General features: G+C 46.0%; 1 protein-coding gene across 3 annotated transcripts in view; it reads right to left on the bottom strand.

Annotated features, from left to right (window-relative positions):
• The window catches only part of LOC115862920 (OTU domain-containing protein 7A), a 398,816-nt gene that overhangs the window by 282,881 nt on the left and 98,609 nt on the right, over window positions 1-17,326 (bottom strand). Inside the window, exon 2 of one of the 3 annotated variants that reach the window (XM_060293934.1) lies at window positions 4,945-5,033. The exons of the other annotated variants lie outside the window; for them this stretch is intronic. The gene's annotated coding sequence lies outside the window, so the exon portion shown is untranslated. The remainder of the gene's footprint in view (window positions 1-4,944; window positions 5,034-17,326) is intronic. 3 annotated transcript variants of the gene reach the window in all.

Genomic DNA, 17,326 nt, shown 5'->3' with positions numbered 1-17,326 from the left:
CACAGCTAAAGAATCTATAAACATGATGAAAAGACATCCCTCAGAATGGGAGAAAATATTTGCAAACAAATCAATGGACAAAGGTTAATCTCCAAAGTATATAAACAGCCCATGCAGCTCAATATCAAAAAAGCAAACAACCCAGTCAAAAAATGGGCAGAAGGGCTTTCCTGGTGGCACAGTGGTTGAGAGTCCGCCTGCCGATGCAGGGGACACGGGTTCGTGCCCTGGTCCAGGAAGATCCCACATGCCGCAGAGTGGCTGCGCCCGTGAGCCATGGCCGCTGAGCCTGCGCATCCGAAGCCTGTGCTCCGCAACGGGAGAGGCCGCAGCAGAGAGAGGCCCACGTACCACTAAAAAAAAAAAAAAAAAAAGGCAGAAGACCTAAATAGACACTTCTCCAAAGAAGAGATAGAGATGTCCTAGAGGCAATGAAAAGCTGCTCAACATTACTAATTATTAGAGAAATGCAAATCAAAACTACAATGAGGTATCACCTCACACCACTCAGAATGGCCATCATCAAAAAAATCTACAAACAATAAATTCTGGAGAGGGTGTGGAGAAAAGGGAATCCTCCTGCACTGTTGATGGGAATGTAAATTGATACAGCCACTATGGAGAACAGTATGGAGGTTCCTTAAAAAAATAAAAATAGCACTCCTACTACTGGGCATATACCCAGAGAAAACCATAATTCAAAAAGACACATGCACCCCAATGTTCATTGCAGCACTATTTACAATAGCCAGGTCATGGAAGCTACCTAAATGCCCATCGACAGACAAATGGATAAAGAAGATGTGGTACATACATACAATGGAATATTACTCAGCCATAAAAAAGGAATGAAATGGGTCATTTGTAGAGATGTGGATGGACCTGGAGACCGTCATACAGAGTGAAGCAAGTCAGAAAGAGGAAAACAAATATCGTGTATTAATGCATATATATGGAATCTAGAAAAATGTTACAGATGAACCGGATTGCAAGCAGAAATAGATAACAGATGAAGAGAACAAATGTATGGACACCAAGAGGGGAAAGTGGGGGTGAGGTGGTGGGATGAACTGGGAGATTGGAACTGACATATATACACTAAGATGTATAAAATAGATAACTAATAAGAACTTGCTATATAAAAATAAAATAAAATTCAAATAAACCCTTGTAAATTTTTCCAAAAAAAAAAAAAGGAAACGAAATTGAGTTATTTGTAGTGAGCTGGATGGACCTAGAGTCTGACATACAGAATGAATTAAGTAAGAAAGAGAAAAGCAAATATCATATGCTAACACATATATATGCCATCTAAAAAAAAAATGGTTCTGATGAACCTAGGGGCAGAACAGGAATTAAGACGCAGACATAGAGAATGGACTTGAGGACAGGCAGGGCGAGGAAGGGTAAGCTGGGACAAAGTGAGAGAGTAGCATTGACATATATACACTACCAAACGTAAAGTAGATAGCTAGTGGGAAGCAGCTGCATAGCACAGGGAGATCAGCTCGGTGCTTTGTGACCACCTAGAGGGGTGGGATAGGGAGGGTGGGAGTGAGGCACAAGAGGGAGGGGATATGGGGATATATGTATACATATAGCTGATTCACTTTGTTATACAGCAGAAACTAACACACCATTGTAAAGCAATTATACTCCAATAAAGACATAAAAAATAAATAAAAGAACACTTCTATTACCTCACTTGTGGTTGAGTTCATGGAAAAATTAAAAACTGTGAAATAATGAAGAGAAAATAAAGCTTTATTATTATGAAGACCTAAAGGAAAAACAGAATTTTGAAAAATTTTTACTATAACCTTTTAAAACTATTTTCTATTTAGGAGAAAATCATAAGCCATAGCTTCTTGGAAGCTGAAGTATGAAGTCATAAAGACCAGAAGAAGTTAGGATGAAAGAAAAAATTAAAAATAGAGCACTACAAGTTTTCATAGAGGTAGTAAAGGCAGAACTGGGGCAGCATGAAATATGTCAGTGGGTGGAGAATGAAACTGAAAAGATCTCCTGGAGGTCTTAGTGCCTCCTCTCACAGTCTTACAGGGATAAAACCTAAAATAAAATTAATTTGTTTTAAACAAAAAAGTATTACATGGGAGTATTGTGAACACTTCATGCCAAAAAGTTAGAAAACTCACAGGTAATAGAGAAATTTTTAGAGGTACACAAATTACCAAAGCTTATGCAAGAAGAAAACAGAAAATCTGAATAGACCGATAACAAGGAAAGAAATTGAGTTGGTAAATAAGGGAAAAAAGTTAAGCCTAATCCAAAATGGCTTCACTGGGGCATTCTACCAAATATTTAAATGAAAAAATAATACCAATCCTTCACAAATGCTTTCATAAAGTACAGGACAGGGGAAGAATTCTCAGCTCATTCTATGAAGTCAATATCACTCTGATATCAAAGCCAGATAAAGATATCAGAAGAAAAGAAACTGTAGACAATATACTTCATGAACACAGACATAAAAAATCCTTAATGAAATATGAATAAACCAAATCCAGGAACGACAACAAAATTATATGTCGTGATCAATTTGTGTCTATCTCAAAAATTCAAAGTTGCTTTAACATCTGAATAATATATAATATTATATAACCCAGTATATTATAGAATAAAGGACAAAACCATACAATAATCTCAGAAGATGCAGATAATGCAGAGAAAGCATTTGAAAAATCCAATCCAACATTTCTTCATGATAAAAATTCTCAACAAATTAGTAATATAAGGGGACTTCCTCAACCTGATAAAGGGCATCTCTGAAAAGCCAATAGCTAACATACTTAATGAGGAAAGAATGAATGCTTTGCACCTCAGATCAAGAACAAAGCAAGGGGGCTTCCCTGGTGGCGCAGTGGTTGAGAGTCCACCTGCCGATGCAGGGGACACGCGTTCGTGCCCCGGTCTGGGAGGATCCCACATGCCGCGGAGCGGCTGGGCCCGTGAGCCATGGCCACTGAGCCTGCGCGTCCGGAGCCTGTGCTCCTCAACGGGAGAGGCCACAACAGTGTGAGGCCCACGTACCGCAAAAACAAAAAAGAAAGAACAAAGCAAGGATGTCTCACTCTTGCCCCTTGTAATCAACAATGTCCTGGAGGCTCTAGCCAGTGAAATAACAGTGACATCTTAACAGCATGTGGATTGGAAAGAAGTAAATCTAAACTGATTGTATTCACACATGATGAGCTGACATGTAGAAAATCCTAAGAAGTTCACAGAAAAGTTATCAGAACTAATTCTTGAGTTTAGCAAAGTTTCAGGAGGTTAGTTCCTAGAAGGGTGAACAAGGAAATTTCTGGGGGAGCTGTTAGTGTTCTGTTTCTTGATCTGGGTCTTGGTTTATTATACTGCCTATTTGTCATCTCCTTTAGATGTCTTACAGGCATCTCGAACTTAATACATCAAATAGATTATTGGTTTTACTCCCTAATCCACATCCATTCCCAACTGCCCACCAACTATCTCCCTTCCCATTAACTGACATCAAGATTCACCTACTTGCTCAGTAGGAACTGGAATTATCCTTGATTCCCCCCTTTCCTTTGCATCACATGTGTAATTCAACAGCAACTCCAGTGAGTTCTACCACAAAAAACATGGTGGATTCGTCCACTTCCCACCATCTCTATTACAACATCGCCTTCCTCATCTACTGTCTTTCCTTGGTTTAATGAATGCATAGGCTCCACCAAGAACCTTGTCTGCCATCTCTTCCTACTCCCTTGCTTCATTAAAAGTAACCAACAACTTCACAAGTTTCCAAGTCCAAGGCAAAGGTCACTGGCATGGCTCCCAAAGCCTTGTACCACATGCCCCTCTCCATCTCTTTTGCCACGTCAGCCCTGTGTTTGTCCTTAGGATTTGGCAAGCTCTATCCTGCCTTGGAGGATTCATCTATGCTCTCTTGCTGCCTGGAACCCCACTCATTCTCCATAACAGCGTGTTGTTCATGACCTTCCACTCACTTTCCACAGTCTTTAACATTTTTAAAGTGTTGATTTATTTACTTGAATACTGTCTGTCTTCCTCTGCTACACTAAACTTGCATGAGGTAGGCCTATGCCTTTTTCATTCACCACTATGTGCCCAGCATCTGCACAATGCCTGGCAGGTAGTTAGCATAGTGCTTATTTATGCAAATGCACAGTGAATAAAGGAATAAATCAATAGATCAAGGAGTACTGGGGCAGACTCAGATGCTACATCTGATGATTCTTCATGCATTGCATATACCAGGGGTTCCTAAACTTGGCTGCATATTGGAATCACCTGGGTAGCTTTCAAAAATCCCAACATACAGATTAAATCCTATGCCTGTCACATCATAATGGCTGGGACTGAAAGGCAGACAGCAGCAGTTTTTAAAGTTCTCCAGCAAAGTTGGGGAACCACTGACATACACCGTTTAAAATAAAAGCATGTAATAAAGTCTTCAAAAGAAAAACTTATTCCTTGTATTTACATCATACATGTTTGAAGTTAAAATGGCTCCTGCAATATACATTATAAGCCCAAAAACATAAAGATGTGCTATGCTAAATTCTAACTATGGTTAATATTGACAACTACTTTTATTTGTTAATTTGCAATGTATTCAAGAAGTTTGTAAATGATGTCAAGTAATGTAAGCACTTCTTTCAATATTAGCAATGTTAAAAATGGTGTTTTTACCTGTATATTTTCAATTTTTAGCTGATTTTATTGATTAATGTTGATATTACCCGGCTATTATAATTACATATATATGTGTATGTGTAATTCCACAAACACTGAATGAACAAATATTATTTAGCAGGTATTCTGCTCAGTGTTACAGAATGTGGGAATCCTAAGACGGAGTTTTATTTATATAAAACATTCACGTGTTGGCAGTTTGCTAAGATGATGAGTGATACATTATCTGACAGAGCTCATTACCTGGTGTAGCAGCATCTTCCCCATTCAACCCAGTTCAAATTCCAGGCTGTCCTCTTTACTACCTTAATCTTTTTATTTCCGTTTTTTACCTGAAAAGTGAGATGGGCAAGCTGAGTGCTGGAACTTTGGATAGGTTTAAATCATATGAAATATACAAACTGGCACTGTTGTTTCCAATCAGTCAACAGACACTCATGTAAATGAACTCTGTTCACTCCCAGCAGCATATTTACTGTCCCACAAACAGGGTGTAAGGAGGTGAGGTATTGGGACAGCCAATTTATAACCTATCAAAATCTGATCACCAGCACCTTTAAAACCAACAACAATAAGAACTGATTCTCGGCAACCACACTGTTTAATTGTCAAGAAGAAAACTAGGCATTAGTCCCACTGAAACGAAAGTAGTAGCAGGGTGGGTAAAAAGAGTGAAAACAAGGCTATCAGGAGATGAACAATAACACAGCCATATATTATGATAGGGCAGAATGAGAGGCTTCTTTTCTTCCCCAAAACAGCCTGAAATAGGGAAGAACAAATCTGACTCCATATTAGATCTGTTCCTTTTGTTTTAACCTTTGTATTCCCTTGACTGTGCTTAGTCATGCTGGCTCTGCACCTTTTGTAAAAGAATGTTGTCTATGGCATGAAATATACAGGATAGCCCATTCTCAAGGCTCTGACCTTTAAGAGTCCATTCATATAGAGATAAAAAGTTGCAGAACGGAATAACATTTGTCTTATTGGAGGTTTACAGGAACATCGTGACCTGACCCACATGGAGAGTTGCAAGAACAAAGGATTCTGACACCAAGAAGATTGCAACAACCAACCATGCCCTCCCTCACCTGGCCTTAAACCTGCTTTGCTGAAACCCTTCGGGGACTTTTGAGCATGAGCCACCCCGACTCCTTGCACGGTCCTGCAATAAACCCTTCTGTGCTCTGAACTACAACGTTTCAGTTTGTTTGGCCTCACTGTGCGTTGGGCACACAAACTGGTGTTTGGTAACAAGCCCTCCCCCGTGGTCTCCCACGGAATTAGCCATGAAGCACAGGATGCTGCCCTCCAAGGAGGGCTGCCCAAGGCTTCCTTGGCCTTACAGAAAACCCTGAGTCAGCAGGAAGTTCAGGTTCACACAGGTGCTCTCTGCAGCCCTGGAACATACCTGCTGCCTGCTGGGTGGGAGCCAAGCCCACAGCTCCTAACCCAGCCCCATGGCTTCCCTGAACCTCTGCCTGCATGTCTTCACCCAAGAGCCCTCATCCTGTCTCTTTGCCCCTGCTTTAGACTTCCTCTATCACCAAGATGTTCCCACACCTTGAAAAATACTATCTTTGGAGGAGGAGAACAAGAGAACTAAGAAAGACCAGCTGGGAGACAAGTGAAGGATCATCTACCTGCAGTGAAACATTCTGGCTGGAACCTGCCCTTCCAAAATGAACCTCTCATCTGCCAACGGGGATGTGATCACATCTGGCACATGGAAGACATTATCTCTGGAGGGCAGATCTCAAATACCCATTGCTCCTTGCTGATTACAGCAGCATCAGCCCCCTGGCAACATCCACATACTACACAGCATGCCTTTGATGGAGGCTTCAGTAGTGATCCCAGGTGTCTAGGAGACACGATTGGTCTCATGAATTAATTTGGGAGAAGAAGAGACATTTGCACTGAAACACCAAAAAGCTGGAACACCTCCTTAATAAGAGTCAACCCAGGAGATGAGACCACCCAAAGCAGGATCTGAAGCTGTTAGCATCTCCTGGGGGAGCCAGCCTAGTCAATCAGGGAAGGAGGACCTGGTGCGCGCGCACACACACACACACACACACACACACACACACACACCCCTCCCCTCTCAACACTGAGCAATTCCAAAGTCCTGGAGAGTTTGACTACATGAATCATTGCCCTATTTGCTTTCTTGAAGACTCAGCTGCTTAAGAAATAAAATGCCAAAATATATGGACCCATATACATTTTTAAGTTCAGCAGAGTGGGTTCATGATAACTAACAAAAATCCTGTATTTGTTCATTCCACAAATAATCACACAATGGAAATTATTTTAGGTGCTCAGCGCACAGGAGTGAACAGACAAAAATCCCTGCCCTGGGGGAGCTTATATTCCAGTAGGTGAGACAGACAAACAATGAATAATCGGTATTAAAAAATGTCAATTAAACAAGAGGTTATGAGTCTGTTATAAAAAATAATAAGTCTCTTAAAGAAGAGATTATGAGTCTGTAAGTGCTATGACTGAAACAGAGGACCTGGCATGCCGGGCAGGAAGGGGTGGGAGTGGGAGAGAAGGTCATAAAATCAAACAGCCTCATGGAGAAGATGATGAGGATGCAAACTCTTAGAGAAGCTGAGTGCTTAGCTGTGCAGATATCTGGGGGAAAACCATTATTTGAAAACTGATTTATTAAGTAACCAAATGTGATCTTTTTCATAGGAGACACCATTTTCCTAACTCAATCCTAATGAGTGGGCTTTTAGTTCAGGGGGACAAAGTCTTGCTCCTGGATGCCTAAAGGAATGATTTTAGAACTGGGCAACGTGGCAAGGGCAGGGAGCAAGAGAAAGAAAAATGTCAGTGTCTGCCTCAGGAGGTCAAAGTTGGAACTGGCTGCACCAGGGGCTGGACAAGGATGTCTGGGTCTCAAAAATCCAACCCACATGCATGGGAGCACCTTGAGTTCTTCAACTAGTTTGATTTCCAGCAGCAGTGTATTAAAAGCTTAATTTCAGTCTGCAAGTCATACAGTTAATATCTGATGTGAAAACAAATTTTTAAAAATCAACGGAAGAATACTCCAGGAAAAATGCATACCTCAGTGGACATGGACACACAACCTGCTCTGAGTCACAGCCGAAGCCCTGGGCCAGGCCCTGGAGAAGCAGCCCCCCTGGGGGGTCCTCTGAGCACTGCCCAGGCGGGTATCCCCCCTACAGGGCCCAGCACCCACCCGGCGTGGCTGAGGCTTACTCACTAGAACGCTTCCAAGGTGTGCAGAGAGGTGGTGACAAACCTCCTTCCTAACCACGCTGTGGGGAGTGCTGGAGAAGGGCAAAGTCCAGGGTGAAACTTTGTGGGCAGGTCAACCACAGAATGCAGACCTCACATAAGAGAAGTATCTTGGCAAACTGGGTAGGTTTGGAAATTTAAAGACTAAGATACACGCACGCACACACAGAGGCATGCACCTGCTCATTCTGGAATGTTCTGGAACGTGCTGGAACCCCACACACGCACAGATCTCCCTCTGCTCACTGCCCCTGCCGATGGCTGGCAGCTCCCATGTGTCGATGCCCAGGTGGAGGTGAGGACACCCCCAGCCCCTGAAGTCCCTGGCCAGTGGTTGTTAGAGGCCGGGGACTGGCTTCCAGCTGTGTGTCTGGGGACACTTCCATGGGTAGGCTGCTCTGGCCACCTTGCTGAGGCTGGCTTGGGTGGCCCCAGGGCTGGCCTTCTGAGCTCCTGGCAGAGCACAGGGCTGGGAGCACTGCTGGCCCCCTGCTCCCTCGGCTCAGGATGTGTGGCCCTCTCAGTGCCCCGTCCTTCCTCAGAGGCCTCCGGAGCCACCTGGTGAGAAATGTCTTCACCTTTGAGTTCAGTGCTTTTCACACTTTTAAATTCACACAACTATGAAAGATTTTACATGAGGGACAGGGCATTTATGTTTGAACCAAAAATTACCCTGGCTACCCTTTAAGGTACATCTATTTTTCATTCTATTCCATTAAAAAATGATGGTTATGATCTACCGAATGGATTCCAGGCTCTAGGGGGTTGCTCGGAATGGCCTGACTTGAGCTGATATTGGGGATCTGCTGACTGAGCTGGTGGGTGGGGACAGGAAGGCAGGAAGGCCTGGACAGCATCCAGGAACAGGGGTGAATGACCAGCTCCCTCTGTGCTCCACAGCCCTTCACTCCTTGTTGTGGTCTAGATGTTTGTGTCTCTCCAAAATTCATGTACTGAAATCCTACCCTCAATGCAATGGTATTAGAAGGTGGGGGCTTTGAATGGGGTCAGTGACCTTATAAGAGACCCCAGGGAGCTCCCTCACCCCTTCCATCAAGTGAGGATACGAGCAGACGGCTGTCTGCAACCCAGGAGAGAGCCCTCACCAGAACTTGGCCTGGCCCCTGATCTCAGACTTCCGGCCTCCAGAACCACGACAAATACATTTCTTTTGTAAGCCACCCAGTCTACAGCACTTTGTCGTAACAGCCAGGACTAAGACACTCCTACCACTTGGTTCTGTAATGTGACTGAGGAGGTTTCCTGAGGCAGGGGTGAGACTTCCCACAGCAATGGCCCCAGCTCCGGACATAGCTGCTGGTGAGCAGGAGGTCCAGTAAAACTTCAGTGGATGAACAAATGAATACTTTCAAGGTGGAAAAGTATATCATGCATTTAATACCACTTTTACTCACTTGAACTTTGCTAACAAGGAAGAAGTAGTCAATTGATTTTTGAGGTATAAAGTAATAGCTAAAGAAAATCAACATTTTAAAGTTAGATTTTGTGTACAGGTAATATTTTATGACTCTGATTGCACTTCTTTATAAACATAGTGACAAGTGACACTGAAGGTGTACTATTTGTGAAGAACTTTTAAAGCACTTAACATGCATTATTTTATTTCATTGCCTCTACCATCCTATGCGGTATCATCATTCCCATTTTACAGATGAGGAAAGTGAGGTTTGGAGAGGTGAAGTCACTTGCCCAAGGTCACACAGTTGGTGAGAAGCTGGAATTCACATCTCCCGGTCTGACTCTAGAATCTATACTAGAAACCACAGCATAATTTACTAACCTCTGATGACAGATTGTTGTCTAGTAAAGAATCTGTCTGGCCTTTGTCCCTGGCTTCCTGGGAAGTGAACTTTAAATCCTTGGGATTTCCTGAGTGATGGCAGTGCCTTTGTCATTCATGGTGGATCCCTTGGGTCACAGCTGCATTTATGCTAACCAGATGACTCAGAACAGAGCTGCCCGGGCCACAAAGACCAGCCACGTAATTAGTGATTAGTAGGTTGGGGCTTTGAGTCAAATGTTATCAGCCTAACCTCCCAACCTCCTGGGAGGGAACTGGGGCTGTGGCCAGTGACCCAACTAATCACGTCTCCATAGTGAAACCCCCCCAAAAACTCTGGACACAATAGCTTGGGTGACCCTCCTGGTTGGTGACACGCCTGTGCCAGGTGGGTCATATGCTCTGACTCCACGGGGAGAGGACAAGGAGGCTCACAGGCCTCACACTGTGCATCTCCTCATCTGGCTGGTCCTGATTTGTACCTTTATCATAAAACGTAACTTGTAGCAGTCAGAAGTACAGGTGGCCTGGGGACTGTGGAACTTGTGCCCGGTGTCTGAAGCGAGGCAGGCTTGTTGGGGACCATGCTCTTAACTTGTGGGGTCTGTGCTGACCCTGGGTGGTCAGCGTCAGAACTGCCCAGCCACACTAAGCCATCCGAGCTGGAGAAGCAGGAAGACAAGGGAGGGAGCCTCAGATAAAAATCTGGTTCAGCCTCATGGGGAGAAATTGGCCCCAAAAGGGAAGCCCTTCAAAGATGTGTCCCATCCTTGCTGGATTGCAGGAAAAGAAATGTCTCCTTGTCAGATACAGAGTGTTCCAGATTTACTGTGGTCAGCCTTGAGCATGGCTGTCTTCCCACCAAATGGGGTGAGGAGAGCGACAGTTCCATTTCAGTGGAACTGCTTTGCTCTACTAAAACTATAACCAAATTAAAATCAAAGGACCATAAGACTTAGGACCACTGAGGAGAAAGTGTTGTATCCCTTGTGCACCGAACAGCTTTGCAATGCGACGTGATTGCCAAGGTCTGTCTGCAGGAACTGAAGAGCCCTTACAACACCCTTCAGGGGATGTGCAATCCCAGAGCTGAGCTCTTAACATCATTTTGTCCCTAAAAGCAGCTGTTCAGTTTTCTAGGAAATGAAATTGGGCTTTAAGTGTATACTAGGGAAACTTGCTATATATTTAATAGGTTCCTATCATTAATCCTGAAATGGAACATCTTGTTATAAAGCCACCTGACCACTTGTCTTGGTCCATTTGGGCTGTTGTGACAGAATACCATAGATGGGGTGGCTTCTAAACAACAGAAATTCATTTTCCACAGTTCTGGAGGTTGGGAAGTCCAGGATAAAGGTGCTGGCGTACTCAGTGTCTGGTGTGTGCTCCCTGGTTCGTGGATACAGCCTTCTGTGTCCTCACATGGTGGAAGGGGCAGGGGAGCTCTCTGGGGTCCCTTTACAAGGGCAACAACCCCATTCATGATGGCTCCATCCTCATGACCTAATTTAACTCCTAAAGCGCCCCCTCCTAACACCATCATACTGAGGGGTAGGATTTCAGTATATGCACTTTGGGGGGACACGAGCATGGCATGCAGTCTATAGCACCCTCCTAATGGCTGGTATTCCCATAGGTTCAAGGTGATTCAAAAGGTTAATGCTGAACCAAATTAAATGTCAATGCCTAGTGGGATATCAGGACACTTACGTGGACCCTGGAGGCACTGTGGGGTTTCTGGGGTCTTGGGTTAAAGCTGGCAGCCAGCATGGCTGGGCGATGGGGGGAGGCCCCTCACCCTCTGTCCATGGAGGAGGCTGGGCTAGGAGCACTGCACAAGGCAGGCAGCATGAGTGGGGCACAGTGCCTGGAAGCTGGGGTCGCAGGGCTAGTGCAGGCCCTACTGCCATCTGGCTGGGGCCAGCAGGCAGCCAGGCAGGGTCTCCGCCCCAGGTGCACACTGAGTGAGACCTCACCACAGGCCCTGGAGTAGGTGGGCTGGAGAGAAGGTGGGGGGTGGGTTCTGCCTAAAGGGGGCTAAGGGGAAGGGCTCTGCACCATTCTGTGTACAGAGGACCACTCTGTATGCAAAGTAGCCAAAGGCAGGAGCCTGGTCAGAGGATGGCTGCAGTGTTCAGAGCCAGGACGCCACTGGCCGAGGGAGGTGAGAAAGGGGATGGACACAGGGAGTTGAGGCAGGTAGGGCTGACAAGCAGTCTTGGTTGGGAAGGGAAGGGTGGCAGGGGAAGGGGACAAGAGGCCCCTCCCCAGTCTCTGGCTTGGGTCTTGGGGTGAAGTGTGTGGGGGACAGCACCTGGGGGCTGTGTGCCTGGAGGGGCCCCTAGGAGGAGAAGGTTAGGATGAAAGGGAATGGTTCTTAGACACAGAGTTCCCAGCGGTCAGCCAAGTGGGCCCCCGTCTCAGGAAGAGGGATGGAACTGGCTGAGTTATTCGCCCCACGGAGAGGGGCAGGAGGAGCAGACGTTAAGTCTAAGGACAGTAGCTCCAGGTTGTGGTCCAAGTTCTACATCATAAGGGCTGCAAGGCTCCTCTGTGGGGCTCCAGGAGGTATGTTCACAGATAAACCACAGAGGATGACCACCGTGAGGACGGATGTGCCATGTGTGAGATAGAGGGGGTTCACCTGGATCCCCCACGGTGATGGGAAGGTCTGAGAATATCAGACTCGCTCACTGCAAATTACTTTTCAAAAAGAAAACAATATACAACCCAAGGCAAGGTTTCAAGTACCTGACAAAGTAAGTACATCTTCTAGTTGAAGGTGTCACAGAACCACACACAGCGTACCTGCCACCAAGGGGCAGCATTCCACCTGCTGGGAGGACGCCCTGCCCTGGGCCTGCACCCTCCCCTCCAGGAGCGCTTGTGTGCATCAGTGTGCCCGTGATGCAGAGGAAACCTCTCCTCAGTTGTGGGCGTGTTTGGGAGATGAAACATGTTTTTTGAAAAAACAAAGAAACAAGATGTGCATACATCTGATTGGGAGTTTGAGGTTAATAGATGCAAACTAGTATATATATAATGGATAATCAACAAGGTCCTACTGTATAGCACAGGAAATCTATATTCAATATCCTGTGAAAAACCGTAATGGAAAAGAATATGAAAAAGAATGTATATATATGTATAACTGCATCACTTTGCTGTACAGCAGAAATTGTAAATCAACTATATTTCAATAATATTTAAAAAATAAAAAAGATGCACATACATATATTACACACACATAAATGGGGGGGTGTTCCTTTCTTTCCTTGCTCTTCCCCTCCCCTCCCGCAACCCCCAAATCAAGAATAATGTCTTCACTCTTGTAATTTCAACGGGATCCATGAAACAAAATCACTGTGGACACCAGTGTTTGTAATAAAATGTAGCATTTCAGCCCCATAGGAAAGTTACACAGAGGGGACACTTGGGAAAACAGCTGTATCTTAAAAGGATACAATCTACTTGATGAAAATAAAAAAAATATTTTAGAAACTTTGAATACATCTAAACAGTTCATTTCCACAGAAGAGTTCCAGTCATTTTGAAAAAAAAGACGGTTCTCCCTTTAGCTCTCTCCCAGGTTCACTGTAGAGGTCGAACACTGCACCTCCCGAGCCCATGTGCACCGCTGAGCCCAGAGGCCAGCGTGTCCCCAAGGCCCTGCATCCCTTTCTTTTGCGGCACTGTGACCCCAACTGACACCTGGCTGGGATCTTGGAACTGAAACTCGCATAAGGAAGAGTCACACGGTGCTAATGCACTTTGAAAAGTCTGCTTCACTGATTTAAACTTGCTCTCAAAGGCAGCTGGGCAGCATATGCATTTCATCCACGTTCTTAGAGGCTGCATGGGAAGCAAACCTGGTATCAGAATTATCTCATGGGTGTGATAAAGCCAATCATTTCATATAAATAGCATTTGTTACATAAGAAAAAAGATGCACGTTCCTGCATACCTCACGTTCCTGCAGGCAGAGGAAGAAACCTGCTCCTTGCCCTGGCTCTGTATATTAAAACAGATGTCTGCCTGGGTCTGAACCTCCAGGAAACAACTTCAAAGTATTGTCACACCTTTTTCAGCCCAGATTTGGGCTCCTGGTGAAACTTCCTGAACATCAAACCAGATTGTCACTGTCAACCTCTGGTCACCAGAGCCCTCCTCCTGGACACTGTGTAGGCCTGGGGGGGGGGGTGCCTACAACACAGGGACACAGAGGGAAGGGGCATGGCCACTCTAGATCTGTCTTTGGTAAAGGAGGGTTTGGAATTCACCCTCTCCAAGGGTCCTGCCAACCCTGCAAGAGTTACAAAGAACCTACGAGAGACTGGAAATTGCACACCTGCCTACCTCCAGTGAAGGCCTTTGAAGTTTCCTAGGGTGGCCCAGAGGCCCAGGACAGAGCAGCACGATGTGCTGTGATACATCTCTCCTTGGGGGAATGCCCCATCGTCATACAGGGAAGAGAGAGACAACGGAAGAAGCAGGCAGGCCACCATAGCTGTAATTAGAAGCCCCTGCATTATCAGCCCCTCTGCTTTATGGATTCACCTAAAACTTAAGCAACCGGGTATCAATTTAGCTGGCCCCGTGATATTTCCTGCTGTTTTATCCACTTCTGATAATGTGCACATAAGCACTTAATGTTCGAACTAGCTCCTACTTTATGTATATATTATATCTAAATCATTTATTTAAAGGGGCTCCTGAAACGTAAGAAACAGCTACTTGTCTTTTAGAAATCAGGGTGTAATCAACCTCACTCTGGATTAAATTCTTGAATTAAACTAACAAGAAACCTAAATCAAGCCTCCTGACAGCAGAGAGTCTTGCAGGATACAGGAGGTGCCAGCAGGAGCCACCCTGAGCTTGGCGCCTGTGACAGTCTGTCCTGGGCCTCTGGACTCAGAGCCTGAGGTTTCAGTGACCTGAAAATGCCCCTGGCCTGGAAGAGGGATTCAGTAAGGGGTTTTCACTTACTAGCTAAGTCTCCCCACATAAGTTATGTAGGGAGAACAGAGGAAGGAGTCCTCTTCGGTAAGAAGATCCCCAGCAAGAAAGAGCTGCTCATGCTGCCTTCCGCAGAGGAGAAAGGGCAGGGGGATATGCAGGAGTCTTCCGCCAAGTTGACTGCCAAGTACATCTCTACACAGGATGGGCTGGCACTAGGTTGGATGGTTGGAGATGCTGGGCCCTGCCCTTCAATTCCTCATATTCCCATGTTCTAAACAGTCAGCGGCTTCTGTAGACTTTCCCCAGGGAGAAGGAGGCACTGACCACAGGGGGACATATTCTGGATCTACTTAGCAGTTTTTCACAGCAAATTTTAACAGTAGGGTTATACGTCAGCCTCTTGCTTGCCTGGTTAAAGTTCATAATACCCCTTGTGGCAAACTATTCTCTAACAAGGCAAGGGCATTTCTATTATCACAGCATCATATCTGCTCTTTTATTACATGGCCTTGCTACCCCTTCCCCCAAGAGGAGGGGTCCACTACATTTCCTCTTGATTCCTGGCAGGCTCACGACCATAGGATCAAGAGAACACAGCAGGCAGGGAGTGACCTCCTAGGATGGGTGCTCACAGGTGATGCAGCCTTGACTCCTGGAATCCTGTAACAACAGCCCTGAGGCCGCCATTCTATCAGGATGCCAGGCCACACGGACAGGCAGGTGCAGGTGGTCCGTGGGCAATCCTAGTGTTTGCGTCATCCAAACCCAGGCCCCAAAAGGAGCCTTCAGGTTAATCCCACCTTCATTCTTTCCAGCTTGGGCCCCAGATGTTATGGAACAGAGACAAACCATCTTCATTCTGTCTGAATCCGGCTTAATAAAAAAGTGGTTTATCTGGGGCTTCCCTGGTGGCGCAGTGGTTGAGAGTCCGTCTGCCGATGCAGGGGACACGGGTTCGTGCCCCAGTCCGGGAAGATCCCACATACCGCGGAGAAGCTGGGCCCGTGAGCCATGGCCGCTGAGCCTGCGCGTCCGGAGCCTGTGCTCCGCAAAGGGAGAGGCCACAACAGTGAGAGGCCTGCATACCGCAAAAAAAAATAATAATAAAACAAAATTTTAAAAAGTGGTTTATCTGCTAAGTTGTGGTGTCATTTGCTAGGAAGCAGTTAGTAACCAGAACACCCTGAACCAGACCAGCTTGAGTATGTTGAAGTTTGGGGCTATGCGAGGCTGCACATGACACATGGTCCTCCCAGGTACCCTCGACTTTGTGAGACCACCCTTGGCACCCAGCTGTCTTTCCTGAAAGGCATGGTTTTGCATTCTTGCTCACAAAAATGTATTTTAATGCCTGACTATGAAAACGGGTACATCTTTACATTTTTAAAGGCAACACACGTCCCAGGTCTATCCTGGGTCAGCTAGGACAACACAACCTCCCCTCCTCTTAGATTCTGACTTGGCACCCGATGCCCTGCACTGCCTGGTCCCCACATAGCCTTTCCATCCCCAGATGCACTGTCTATGCTCCAGCCACACTGGGCCACTAACCTCACCCACTGTTTATTCATTCAACCTTTATCCTAACGAGGGTCATTTTTACTACTTCCAACCACTTAGGACAGATTTTAAATAATAAGGGATAAACATCCTCACATATAAGTCTGCATCGTATCTTTAGTCATTTCCATAGGAAAGATTCTTAAAAGTGGGACTGTGGGGCACTGAGTGTGAGTTTCAAGGATCCTGATACATACTGCAGAGTGGTTTTCCAGAAACCGATTACTAGCAAAGTTGGACACGGTTTGAAACCTCATAGGTCATTCCTATTTTTCTTTTGTGAACTGTTTCCCCCGGTCCTTTGGCCATTTGAGGGCATGTGTTTTCTCACTGGCGGGCGGGGGTCTTTTGTGATGCCCGTGTTCTCAACGTAGTTACTGCACCCACCCTGCCTCCGTGCGGGAACAAGGCAGGTGGGCGCCGGCTGGCTCAGAACCCACACTGGTGGAGACTGACCGCATGATGATAACCCAAAGGTTAGAGTCATGAGGGGGTGCAGGGTAAGGAGATACGGAAGTCTGGGAGGCGGGGGAATGCAGGAGCTTAGCTGCAGAGCTGCTCACTGAAATGAGGCCCAAAGGGACTTCATAACCACAAACAGAAAGCCCAGAGGGGGCCAAAGGCTGGGTCTGTCCCCAGAGTCCACCAGAGATCAATGTGCTTGGATCTGGATGGGCAGGTAAAGAGGCAAAAGGTGAGGTCAGAAAGTGAGGGACAGGGCCCCGTGGGTGCAGGCAGGGCGGCAGGAAGCCTGAGGAGTGGTGAACAGGGAGGGCCTGAGTAGGGGCCCTGGCTGGGGGATGGTGTGGGGCAGGGCAGACCAGGCAGACAGTGACAGCAACAGTCCTGGCAAGGGGCCTGAGGACCTGACTGGCAGATGGACAGTGACAATGGAAAGCAGGTAAATTTAGAAATAACTTCTCATGACTTCATGATGGTTGGCTGTGCTGAAAGACAGGTGTTACGTGTGAATCCAAAATCTCTGAACGTCGGGAGGCCTGGAGCAGAAGCTGGCCGACAGAC

The sequence above is a fragment of the Globicephala melas genome, chromosome 2 (genome assembly GCF_963455315.2).
Source record: "Globicephala melas chromosome 2, mGloMel1.2, whole genome shotgun sequence".
Taxonomy (NCBI): Eukaryota; Metazoa; Chordata; class Mammalia; order Artiodactyla; family Delphinidae; genus Globicephala; species Globicephala melas.
This window is presented reverse-complemented; position numbering and strand designations above follow the sequence as displayed.